Here is a 13,633-nt window from a genome sequence, read left to right as displayed (position 1 = left end):
AGTGGTCTCTACTACTGCAAAGCTTTACGAGGTGCAGAAATATTACATATTTCCTTCTTGTTGCTTAGCAAACAGATTATATATTTCATAAACACAATTTTAATAGAATACATCATAATTTTCCACAGATGAAACAGGAATAGAGAGACAAATCATTCATCTCATTACATGGAGATTTTCTCCAAAAATCTGAGTCCTAATTTCTCAATTTCCATTTTTTGTCCCAGGGAGACACTACGTAGGCAACTTTCATTTTCCTCATCTATAAAATGGAGATAAGAATAGGACCTATTCTTCATGGTATTTTTGACAGAATTAAATAAGTTAATATATGTAAAGCACTCGCAAGAGTCCTTGGTATATAACAAAAGCCATATAAATGTTTGCTGTTATTATTATTTTGAGCTAAGTACATCCTTGTTTGAGTACTTTGTGACTCAATCATTTGAGAAAAATGAACTTCCATGGATTTTGTAAAGACATGTGAAAAATATCACTTTCTAGATATCTAAGAGCTCTGACCAGGGGTTAATGATGGTGTCTGGGCTTTTTCTTCCTCAAAACCTAAAAAAATAAACATTTATTTCTAATTCATGGTATTGCTTTCAATTTGACATTAAAATAAGAAACTGCTGATTTCCAACTCTCAAGCTTGTTTTAGATAATACTTTAGAAAATGCATCATTTTACTAAACAACCATAAGTAGTGGTTCTAGTAAGTTGGTTACAAAACCTATAGGGTACGAAATATTTTCTTTTTTTACATTATTAAAAAAAGTCTTCAGGACCTCACTCACGCCAGAATATACTTTGTTAAGCCTCTTGTTAAACTTAGAACATATGAGTTCCCTACTGCTAACATAAATAAACATTTTGAATTCCCTGGTAAGTCTTGCCTTGACAATTCTCAAGTACATTTTCTAAGGGTATAAATGATTTCCTTAACTTAAGGTGGCCTATAACTCAACCATGAGCAAAGGTTTACATGGACACAAAATCCTGCACTCACATAAATCCTTACTATACAAGAAAGGATCTCTCTATACATAGATAAAAATACAAAGATATGTGTTAATATGCATATATACATATATGTCCACATATATACTCTCTTAAAACCTTCCAGCTATTTGGAAATACATATTCAGAGATCAGGCAGGATGATCAAATCAATTTTCAATAGCCAAGGAGAAAAGTATGGCATTTTTTAATACTTGCTACACTGTCATGCAACTCTTTATTCTTTTTTATCTCTGCCAGCTGCTACGAGGCGCCTCGTAGACAAATGCTAGTCTCAGTCCTGACCATTTATTTCTATTTGGAATTATTTCAGGCCTAACTCTCTAGAACTGCTTGAAAATGCTGTCCTGTTATGTTGGCCTTGCACATCGAGTGAGGCTCCGAATAAGGGGAGGTGGAAAGGAATCCTTAGGCAGAGATAATTTGGCACCTTTTTTGAGGGAAGCCCATCTTCGTTTTGGCTGCATATGCACAAATACAACTTTGAAAGACCCTCTTTCCATTCTGAGCAATGTGTATATGTTACCAGAAGCAGTGTCTTTTGTTGCCAGAAGCAGTTTTTGCTGCATACATCAACTTTCACTGTATCCTTGGCAAGTCTTTGCTTTAATGCCAGTCCCAGACATCAGCTAATAGACCCCCTTAACGAACAGATGTACTGAAGAAATGCATCAATTCATTATTTGTTACAGTTTGGGGTGTCTGTCCTATGGGTTTTCTAGCCAAAGGCTTATATGTTTCCCAAGAGAAATTTACTTTCATGAAAGAAGAAAATTGAGGCAAATCACTGCTGTTAGACCCTGAAGTCAGAGACACTGGTTTGTTGTCCTTTTATACCTGGGAAGAAAAGCCCACAGTTAAGGAAGCAATCATGGTTCCAATCCATCTCTCATTTTTTCCCAATGTGAAAATTTACAAATGAAATCAAATTTTTCTTTGTCAATAGAATGTGTATGATTACAGCTGTTCATATTTTCACTTTAATGAAGGGCACATTTAATTGTAAGATTTATTAGAGACTGTACTTTGCTGTGTACAAGCGTAAGAGTTAATTGACATCTAAAATGCTGGTTGTTTATTCAGACATTAATGACCATATTTCTTAATTTGAAACAAAAAGCATTTGGGGAAAATGTATTTTGTTTCCTCCAAATAAGAAATTAATAATTTCAATGTAAGAAATAAAAAGGGCTAGAGAAAAAAAATACTGATTTATGTATGTAAGGCAAGGGAAAAAATAAAGATGCTTAAAAAAAAGTGCATAATCCCCCATTCTGCTGGAAACAAGAGAGTTGATTGCCAGCTTTGTTTGATTTCACGGAGATCTCATACGAGGCTGGGTTCATAAACAGGTGAAATGATGGAGTTTATTGCAACGCACATCAACACTGAAACTAAATAACTGTGTTGCCATCTCAGTCCCGCTGAAAGACGGATGGTAAACTTGACCTGCCGCTGGTACTATCCGATTGCCATTTTTTATTCCCCCTTCGCCGCCCCCCCAGGCTGAGCCACGTTGAGTAAATGCATGTGCACGGTCAGGTCAGACCCCGGGATCGGGTGAAACTCCGTTCACATTTGCATACAGGCGGAGTCTCACAATGAAAGCCCATCTGTTCCCGTCTCTGAGTACAAATCGAGTGTCACCCAACTCACTGCAAACGACAGCAGCATGGCCATTAGATGGAGGAACACTCAGCTCAGGTTACGGATATGGAACTGCTGATTTGGGTTTAAATACCTGATAACTGAAGACTTCATTATATGTGAACAAAGAATGAACTTTGAACTGCTCAGGATATACCCTCTCTCCACATTGGGCATCCCCAGTTCTATCCATTACCAAAACTTAACTGCTATATTTTCCATTGACTCTATCTTTGTGTGTAAAAATTAGCTAGGCTGAATGTCACAATGTCCTAAATAATTGCCTGTTTTGGAAGGGTAAGGGTAAGAGGTGGAGCAGCAAGGGATGTTGTAAATAGAAAATGAACTCTGAACTCTATATGCCCTCAAAGGTCATTAATATCATGGCAGTGTTGTTCCTTGAACTTCTAAATTTTACCAGAGTGGAAATTTTAGTTGCTAGAGTTTAACCAGAGCGCGAAATGCCCCAACCCTTTATCTCTCCCTCTCAAGCCCATTCAGTTAAGTGAGGCACCTGCCTCCTAGGATCTTCACTCACAGGCCTATTTATTCCAAAATAGTTTATCAATCATGATATGTGTCAGAGATTGTTTTGCTGTTAAAATTCGGCAAGTACTTGAGCATTTACAGGCAGAAATCACATACATTCTGACACAAAAAGATAGAGTTGTTCAAGAAGAAACCCCAGGATAATAAGCTCATCCAAGCACAGCCATGACAAATACAAAATTATGAGCAAAAATATGGGTAGGCTTTGATCTAATGCCTTCTTGTCCTGTTTTATGGCGAGAGTCTATTTCTATGAAAGTCTTTCTGAGGAAGACACAAGCATGTGGTTGTGTTTGGTTACTTGTGCTTATATTTGAAATATTTATGTATTCTGTTACACGAATCACATTTAACATTAAAATACTATTTTAGCCATTACCCCAGTTTGGTTGGGCCCCAGTGTATGTGTGGTAGTATGTCCTTACATACAAGTTCCACTGTAGCGGAGAGAAAAGAGGTTGGCTAGTTTTTCTTTTATTACTTATGCTTCTTGGTTTCCTATCAGGAATAGTGTCACTGTATGAATTGCAAATACAATACCTGATTGGGTGAAAAAATATTCTTACAATATCTACAAGAACTTTCTGATTTGCTTTAAGCAGTTATGTAATTTTTTACTTGCATATACTTAATTTTCTTAAAACATTTACTAGAACAATCTCATAGAATACAATTTGTTGGGATGACACATGGAATCTAGAATGTTTAAAGGTCATTGGGCCATAAAGACTGTGTCTCCTATGCCAGGGTTTCTTTACCACCATGTGAAACTATGTTCTTATTGTTTGTCCTTTAAAAATAATACCAGGGTAAAGAAAAGATTTGAGGGCTTTTTCTTTTTTCATTCCATGCAAGAGCTTACCGTTAACCTTAATGGAAGTTCTACATGCATTAAAAGAGAGAATAGACCCTTTGTTTCAGAAGAATGACCAAGACAAGGGTGAATTTTGGTTCCACTTTGTCAAGTTTAAGGGGAAATTGAATTCAGGAAAGAAAAGAGAGAACCCCCAAACAACTTCCTTGGCTGTGTCTCCATCACCTCGGCTTAAACTTGTAATATTTTATTGTTATCCTATAAACAAGTCAGGAATTTGCATTAGGGGATACTAGGCCATGTGATATCTTGGAGATAGGCTGTTTATTTGCATTCTATGCAGCTGAATGTCTTGTGTGTGACCACTAACAAAGCAGAAGAAACCAACAAGAAGGAAATACAATACTTACTAGAGATTTTTCTTCTGTCCACACCAGGAGAAAATGCCCCATTGAGGAGGTGTAGCTGCTTTAATTTTATATCTTTAATGGGATATGAATAAGAAAGATTCTTCTTGTTCCAAAATAATAGAGTAACTTATTTATAGAAATATTGGTTGCTTGGTTTCTTGTTATGCATTATTATTATTGGTGGTGAAGGGGGTGAACAGGAACCGAACCTTGAACTTAATTTCCCCTTTGAACTCATGACCTTTGACAAGATTCCCCATGCGTTCCCCTTCAGACAAATTTCATCACAATTACAGTCCCTTCCACTTGAGTTAAAGATATATAATCATTGATTTGACCTAATTACCTGATACATCCCTTTCTTTGCAAGGTAAAAGCTAAATGTGTGAACAGAAACTGACCCGTGAAGTTCTGATATCCAATTTTTATTCTAATTATCATAGAACACTTTCAGTCTTACTCTATTTTTCTCAAGTTTTCTTTTGGCCCCTTCCCTGAACCCACTATTCCTTCAAATTCAACAATGGCCCCTAGGTTTCAAGCTGCTTGGCAACAGACCTTCAAATGCATTATGCACTACATGTTCAAAGTGTCATTTTTAAACAAAAAACTAAAGACTAACTCTGCATTAGAAAGTCGTCACTAATCCCTGTCTTTCATGGAAAAAGTCTTCTGAAGAGATAAAAGAGTGGAAACCAGAAAGTTCCCACAAGGTTCTGAAATTATCTGACTCCTTAACATCAATCTATTATGATTCACACTCTCTCCTAAACTTCAGGTTATAAAGCAGACACTGGCAGTATCAATGGAGTTAGTGTAAACAACTTAAACTATGGGGGATTGTATTTTTTAAAAGGCATATATGTGTGGAGAGGGCAATGTCTGCTAAGTTTAGTACAATAAATCCTAAGCAAAGACTTTAATAAGAAAGTTCAAGTCATGGAATATATTAAACAAATAAAATATGTGATTTAAAAGCAAAACTAGGGTAGATGGAAACTATAAAAGTTTAAAGTTGACTTTAAAATGAATTTGTGAGTATTTTTTTTCTACCTGAAGTTAATTTTTTTAAAGGAATAGACTAAAACAATACAGCGTTTTCACAATCTTACCTTGAACTATTGAAAAATAAAGATGAACTACCATGAGTTAAACAGCAAAGAGTAAACAAAGAAGTGTGTTTTCAATTATTTATGCCATAGTTTATACACAAGGACATCATGTTTTCTCAGAAGTGAGATGACAATTTCCCTTTATATCATTTTTGTTTCATATTACCACTGCCTCCAAACATTAACGGGCATTAAAAGTGGAAGAGACAATAGGCCTAGAAAAAACACACATATGAAGTCAATAGATCTGCTTTTTTCTTTTTTTGCTGGAGCTTGTTCTGTCTTTTCTTACAAAAATTAAACAACATTGAAGGAAAAAAGTAGTTCTTCCTCTGACCGTCATGATGGGCCAGTATTCTGCATTTTATTTTCAGCTATTAGTTTTAATTATACTTTGAAACCAAAGGCCTAAGCAAACAGAAAGGGGAAAAGAAAAGTATGTGACCAAACTCTTTAAGTAGGAAATTATCATAGCATGCACTGAGGGAAATCTCTAAAAGATTAACATTTTAGGGTGTCAATTGTAACTAGAGTTGGACAGATGTCACAAAATAGGCTGGCAGGTTCCCATAACACTGGGCCAGGAAGTAGAATTTCTAAAGAGAACAGGTTAAATCTGCTACACTTTGTCACTTAGGAAAGCACAAAAATTATAGAAAACTCCGAGGAATATTTGAAAAATGACTGATCTCTACTCTCACTTATACTCAAGGGCCTGAAGTTTCACCAGAAAAGTACAGAGGCATGTTAGAGCTTCCTTGATAAAAGCAACACAGCCAGATGGCAGCATGTTAAAATCACACCATCAACTATAGGATCATTGCTTCTACTTCTTATTTGGCTATCATAAAGAACTTTATCAATATATATTAACATTGGTATACTGAGCAACATTCCAGAAAATAGGGTGTCCACTCTGTGAAAGAAATGCTGGATTTGACATTGTCCTAAGCCTCAAGATACTCTAATGGCAAATGGATGAATGGTCAGCAAAATACAACTAAAAGAAATTGCTCTCACCTGCAGGTCATAATTCTAGGGTTCAGGAGTAAATAAAAAAATTATAGTCATAATAATCTTAGGATTTGACAAAAACAGGGATAGAAATACTGGAAAAGCGTATTCAGAAAAAAAAGATAAATATTATATCCCTAGGGTGGGAGGTACTCTGAAATGATCCTCTACAGTCGAGATTCTTAATGTGGTATTCGTGAACACCCTGAAATTATATGCAAATGTGCATGTGTGCTTGCCTGTGCGTGCTCATTTTTATGGCAAGAGGAACCACTGCTACATGGTGATAAGAAAAGGAATAAAAGCACAAAAAAATAATTATTAAAATTTCCAAAGAAAAGATGTCAGAAGCCAGCTAACAGCCACCACCATCTTTCATGAAGAATGGTTTTCAAACATTTTAAAATTGATTGCCCCAATTGTAAATTTTTTATTAGACACACACACACTATATACATATATGTGTATATATATACACATATACACACATTGTATGTGTTTATATATTTACAAATTATATACACACAGTACTAATAATACATTCATATGGTAAAAGCTGAATTTCTTTTTCATATAGAAATTGAATATCCCTAATCCAGAAAACCCGAAATCTGAAACTTTTTGAGTACCAGCATGAGGCCAAAAGTGGAAAGCTTCACACCCAAGTACTTAACACAGACTTTGTCTTCTGCACAAAATTATTGTATAAAATTACCTTCAGGCTGTGTGCATAAGGTGTACATGAAACATTTGTGTCTAAACTGGGGTCTCATCCCTAAGATGTCTCATTATGAGTATGCAAATATTCCAAAATCCAAAAAAAATCTGAAATCCAAATACTTCTGGCCCTAGAACCAGCATTTCAGATAAGGGCTACTCAACTTGTATATACACATATATTCTAATATGTTCTTTCTATCTGTTGTGAAGCTTCCAGCACACCTCACTCTTGTCTCTCCCCTCTTATTCCTCTTAAGATCAATTCTACAAAGAATAATTAGAGAAATCTTTTAGAAATATAAATTATGTCAATCTCTTGCCTAAAATTCAAAATAAAATCAAAATACCTTACGATAGCTTAAAAGGTCCTTCATAACTTAGTCCTTTCTGCCTTTTCAACCTCATTTGCTACCATGCTATCTCATCCTTTTGACTTTAGCCACAAAATTTTCTTGACTGTTCCTTGAATACTCCAAGATGGGTTCTGCCTCAGAGCCTTAGCATCTGCTGCTCTCTGTCCCCGAAATGCTCCTCTCTCAGATCCAGGCACGGCTCCATCTCTTATTTCATTCAAGTCTCTGCTCAGAGGTCTCTGATCACTGCCTCAAAAAGCCCTACCAACGCTCTTTGTAGTCATTCTCTACCTGAAAGTCAAGCCTTTCAGTCTTGCTTTGTTCTGTTTTGTTTTGTTTCAGAGCATTTAGTACCTCCTGATATTATGTTACATGTTCCTCCCACTATAATATAAACCCCAGGTAGCTAGGAGTTTTGTCAGTTTTCATCTCTGTGTCTCCAGTACCTAGTCTGAGGTCTCACACGTAGTAGGTCCCCAATGATAAATGAAGGAAAAACAGTCAAAACAACAGACAGACATTTTACCTGATGTTCATTTAAAAATGAACCTCAAAAGAACATTTGTATAACAGAAGCCACCACACCATGGTGAGGTATCAATCAAAGATAGCCAAAAAATCAGTTCTCTCTTTCCTTAACTACTGTAACACTGAACATCAGTAACCTCTTCTTTATGGGACCTATCACTGTTTCTTTTGTACCATGCTTATTTGCATACAGATCTTATCTCCCCAGTAGCCTTGTAGGGAAAAATCCCAACCTGATGCTTTATCTCCTTCATCCAACCTGTAGCCAGTGCCCAGTCTCTGGGGTGTGGATGGGGCGGACAGTCACATCCTGACCATGACAAACTAGGGCCCAGATGCTCATGCGGGAATAGGGGCCCCAGTCTCTTGGAGCCACGCTGTATAACGATCATTGAATCTATACTCAAGTAGATGTTCATGGGCACTCATCTGGTGACAAGGCTGAATGAAGAAAAAAGACTCCCACTGGAAATGATTCTATGAAAAATCACCAATTCCTTGTATGACAATGGAGGAAAATAACTACCTCAATGTCGATATGATAAAAGAATAATGAATACAAATAACGACTAAACTCGAAAGATCAGATAACCCTCATTTCTTTTCTTAGAGGTCAATTCCCAAACAGAAGTATAAATATCACAAACATGGCACTTAAGTAACATTTTTTAGTGTATATATTGTACTGAAGAGTGAGGAAATCAAAGTGCTCTAAGGTTCAGAACAGTGAAGCATAATTCTATGCTTAGATTAGTAGGCTGGTCATATAAAATAACCATTAAAATCTCTTTTTCAAAGAAACTCAAATATTGTTGGATATGAATAATTTCCATGGACCAAACATAAAATAAAATAGAACTTGAACTCAAAGGACAACAGGCACATCACTTAACATTTTTTGCATCTTTGTATTCTTACCTCTAAGGAAAGGGAACTGAAGTAAATAACTTCTTCAGATCTCTTCAGTGTCTGGAATAATTCGAGTAAGAATCTAGTTGGGTTTTTCAGGATACTTATGTGTTTTACGTTTATTAATGGCTGAGATCAGAAGCAATATTAAACTCTCACGAGACATTGAGGTAGAAGGAATTATAGACGTCAGCAAAAACAGAGAAGCAATCAAAGGGTAAGGCAGAGGTAGAAACCAAAGTACTTCAAAAATAAAGTAAAATAGAATTCAATCAAGAAAAAAATGCAGTCAACAGGTCTGGGAGAAAAATATACTAAATATAGTATCAATAAGGAATCAAGGTTTAGAAAGTATAATACTGTAAAAGACTTTGTACCAACAGAGAAGGGCAAACGAGCTTGCAAGATGACACACCAGTAAAACAACGATTTCCAGATTTTGTATATAGCTCCACAATTCATGAGGGCCTGGGAAGCCATTCATGTTTCTATATTCTTTGTGTAGGAATTGCCATATTGAAACAGATCACTGGCCCATCCCTTTCACCATGCCACCCTGACAGTGAACAGATGTTTCAGAGGAAGCTGTGCTCTCACCAACTCAAATCCAATAATACACCTAATGGTGCAATACTGTATCATGAACATCATTTCTTTTTGACCTCAGATGGCAATTATTTTATACCCAAAGCAGGAGGCTCACTTTAATTTCATGCTGGGTGGTCCACTTAAGAGGTCCCACTTAAAATTACATAAAGGCTGCTATCTCCATTCACATGGCTTTTCTGACATACTAAACTACTTATATAGTTTGCTGTCACCGCTATCATTATCAGGCTCTCATGAGTTTGGAATTACATAGGTATAATACAAATGGCTATATTTGTACTAGTAACTGTCTTCTAAAAAAAATCTTTGCTTTTTCTAAAATTAAGGTTTCTATTCTTGGCTTCAGTGTGTTCAAAGACTTGAGGATTCTCAATTTCATATAAATAATCATTCTGGAAAACAGAAAGGAGAAATAAATGCTTAACGTTGGAACAAGACCATAAGTAGACATAATGGTAAGAATAACCTTTCAAAGGAAATTCTATGGAACAAATGAAGTTTTGGGCTTTGTTGTTGATGGTTTTCTGACAAAATGAACAAATTAAAGAAAAAAATTGGAATGGCAAAGGAGCCAATCAAGAGAGTGAATCTAGAGATGTATCTCAGTTGTTTCTAGTTTCCTACAGATTCAAACATCCATTGCAGAAGCACTTCAACCACAAATCCCAAGGGCCTCTTACCTGAGGATCTTCACCTGCTACACCCTTTCCATAACCCTGGAGCAGACAATTTAAGAATCAGAACTATTAGAATGACATGTACCTGAAGATGAAAGAATAGGAGAAGCTTTTCCCAACGGGGAAAATAATGACAAACTTGGAGAAGCCAATCATTTTCTCCATCAGGGTATTCTGGACATAAGAAAGAGCAGAGGATTAGTGGTAATAAATGATGTTGTTCCACAGCTTGACTGGAAGGACTCCTTTCTTTCAATCAAAAATTTGAAGCCTTGATAAGAAAGCTTATGACCAAGTATCTAAAATATTCCTTATGTGAAAACTATCTACCAAATGGATACATAATCCCATGCATGGTCTTTTTGTAAGTAATCAACAGGTGAAAAAAACTGAGGTACTAAATTGTCAGGATATTTCATGGGGTAAGAGATCCAAAGGCATATAGATAATCCAGAAACAAAAACCCAGAAGGAAAATAGGATGAGATTCCTATCAATGATGTCTATTATACCAAGAAACAGTCTCTCATGGACCACAAATGGCCAAGAAATAATTCAATAACATGACATGTCATCAGAAAAACCTCAGCTTTAAGCATGAACGAAATGATCTTTTTTGTTGTCTATATAACTTAAAAACTCTCTCAGTCAATTCTGGGAGCTAATACAAATCAATACTTTTACCTTAAGATTAAACTATATTTCTAGACAAGGATGTCTTTGAAAAGCAAACTTTTTCTTTACTATTCTGGAAATAAGTTGCTACAAAAATCTACAACATGGTAGAAACTCATAGTGCAGACGTCCAGATAATGAGAACCTCAACACATGGGGTCTCAGAATTTCTCTAGCGTTTTTTTGGAGGATGTGATATTCATCGGTAGTACTGTTAGCAGTCTGCAACGGCATAGAGGGGAACCCCTCCCCACAAGAATCCAACTGGAGTATATGTTTTCCATTTGACTAAAAGCAGAAAATGGCCCCTCATGAAATCATTTGGGCTAATTTCTTACCTCCTGGGATATTAATATATAACTAGTTAATTAATATATAACTTGTTCTATTAATATATAACTCTCTTAAGACAGAAAGATGGTTAGCCACCCTATTTTAAAAGATTTTTAAAGAAAGGTATTTCACAACAGTCTCTGGTATCTAGCTCATCCTTCTGTTTCATCATTTTTAAAGGCAAAATGCTCTGCGGTCCATCCATCCCTCTCCATTCCTTGCAGTGACATGGAAAGGTCCTCACCACTGCTCACAAACACCAGGGTGAGAATCTCTTAACCTTGTTTCTAATTCCCTCTTCCTCCCAAAACATAGACCTGACCAAGTCAATCTATGATTAAGAAAATGCACAGCTGCCTACCACTTACACAATAAAGGTTAAACAGAGTCTTCACAATCTAAGCCCAAGTGTTTTTTCCATCTCTATCTTCTCCTGCTCCTACCTGTGCGGTCTATGCTCCAGCCATCCCCTACAACTGGCCTCTACCTGAGAGCTTGCAAATTCTCCTGTCATCTTCACTCATGATTCATTATCTGTCTACCATTATCTTTCCTTCATTTTTAACTGGTGATGTATTTCAAAGCCTGCTACCTTGAAGTTTCTGTAGAATTCATCAGTTAAGACGGATCTTACATTCCTTTGTTCTCTTGCCACATTGTAGAATTACGATATTCTGCATGCCTTCGTTATTTTGCATATAAATCTACTTGTAAGCCACTGGAGGGCAGGGATGGTCTTGCTCTCTTTATTGCTTAAGCCAGAGCTTGCACGGGAAGAGAATCAAATGTGTGCTGAATTGTATTATGCATATTTGTGTATGCATATTTATTTAGACTCATTTCATTTCATATGGGGTTCATTTGGGGGGTAAAATTACTAAAATCTGTGATAAAGGAATGTTTGCTGACAATTACACTCAAGTTAACACAGAAAGAGTGGCCTGGGTACGTATTTAAGCGCTTCTAGCTTTGCTGCTTACTGATTGTTGATGTAAGTCACATCTCTGAGCAAAGGGCTGCTGTACCTTTGCCTAACAAGTCTGTATTCCAGGCAGGAAGAAGGTATCAGAACAAAAGGTGAAGACATGAGGGGCAAACAGATTTCTCAACTTATTTTGGAAGAGACGCTTCCTCTAGAGCAGTAGTTCTCAACCTTCCTAATGCCATGACCCTTTAATACAGTTCCTCATGTTGTGGTGACCCCCAACCATAAAATTATTTTCTTTGCTAGCAGAACTGTGTCTCATGGCCACCTAAAGGCAGGTATGTCTAAGAAGGCAAGTATTTTCAGCTGGGCCCATGGCCACTGTGAAATTAGGTTTCTACAAGTAAGAAATAAGGTGGAATGAAAGCTAGCAGGCAATTAGCAGAGTCTGTCACAACTTGGAAGAGGGAAAATAGTGAAATCAGAAAGTTTTCAGACAACAGCAAAACAAAGCTAGAGAAAAAGAAGCCAAGTTAACATGGACAAATTCCAGAAAAGCCTCAGAAGATTGTATCAATCACTGGGCAGAGAAATGGCAGATAAACCCCAGCATACTTAATGTACTTTTAGTACTAGGAAAACATACAAGAAATTTTATTCACAGAATCCAAATTATACTTAATGGATTGTGGACGCTCAACAATGAAAACTAAAGAAAATTTTCTTACTTAGATCATTGGAAAGTGATCCTTAAAGATATTAAAGAGGCTGCTCTGAGCAAACAGGACACATAATTTAGGACATTATTATAGAAAGCACTATGACTTTTACCTTTAAGTTTATTTATTTTCAAATTTATTTAACAAGCACTTCTTTTTTTTTTGAGACAGAGTCTTACTATGTTACCTTTGGTCGAGTGCTGTGGCGTCACGACTCACAGCAACCTCAAACTCTTTGGGCTTAAGTGATTCTTTTGCCACAGGCTCCCAAGCAGCTGGGACTACAGGTGCCCTCCACAATGCCCAGCTATTTTTTTGTTTCAGTTGTTTTAGCTGATCCGGGCCAGGTTCGAATCCACCATGCTCGGTGCATGTGGCTTGCGCTGTAACCACTGTGCTATGGGCACGGAGCCTAACAAGCACTTCTTAATTAGAACTGCATTTATTGACCATTCCTATGTGAAAAGTACCACGTGAGATGCTGGAGGCTGAAAGGAGGAGAAAAACACCCAGCGAATCAGATATTACTATTACTTTCACAAGAGGTCATACTGAAGAAGGAAACATGTACAAAAGCCTAGAAAAGAAAGAGGGAGGAGAGGGTTGATGTGGAGTGGGGG

The 13,633-nt window shown here is 36.7% G+C and overlaps 1 protein-coding gene across 2 annotated transcripts in view; it reads right to left on the bottom strand.

Moving 5' to 3' along the window:
• The window catches only part of SKAP1 (src kinase associated phosphoprotein 1), a 312,394-nt gene that overhangs the window by 185,141 nt on the left and 113,620 nt on the right, over window positions 1–13,633 (bottom strand). The window lies entirely within an intron of this gene.

This window comes from Nycticebus coucang, chromosome 18 (genome assembly GCF_027406575.1).
Source record: "Nycticebus coucang isolate mNycCou1 chromosome 18, mNycCou1.pri, whole genome shotgun sequence".
Classification (NCBI taxonomy): Eukaryota; Metazoa; Chordata; class Mammalia; order Primates; family Lorisidae; genus Nycticebus; species Nycticebus coucang.
The sequence above is the reverse complement of the archived record's forward strand: the minus strand, read 5'-3'. Positions and strand labels throughout refer to the sequence as shown.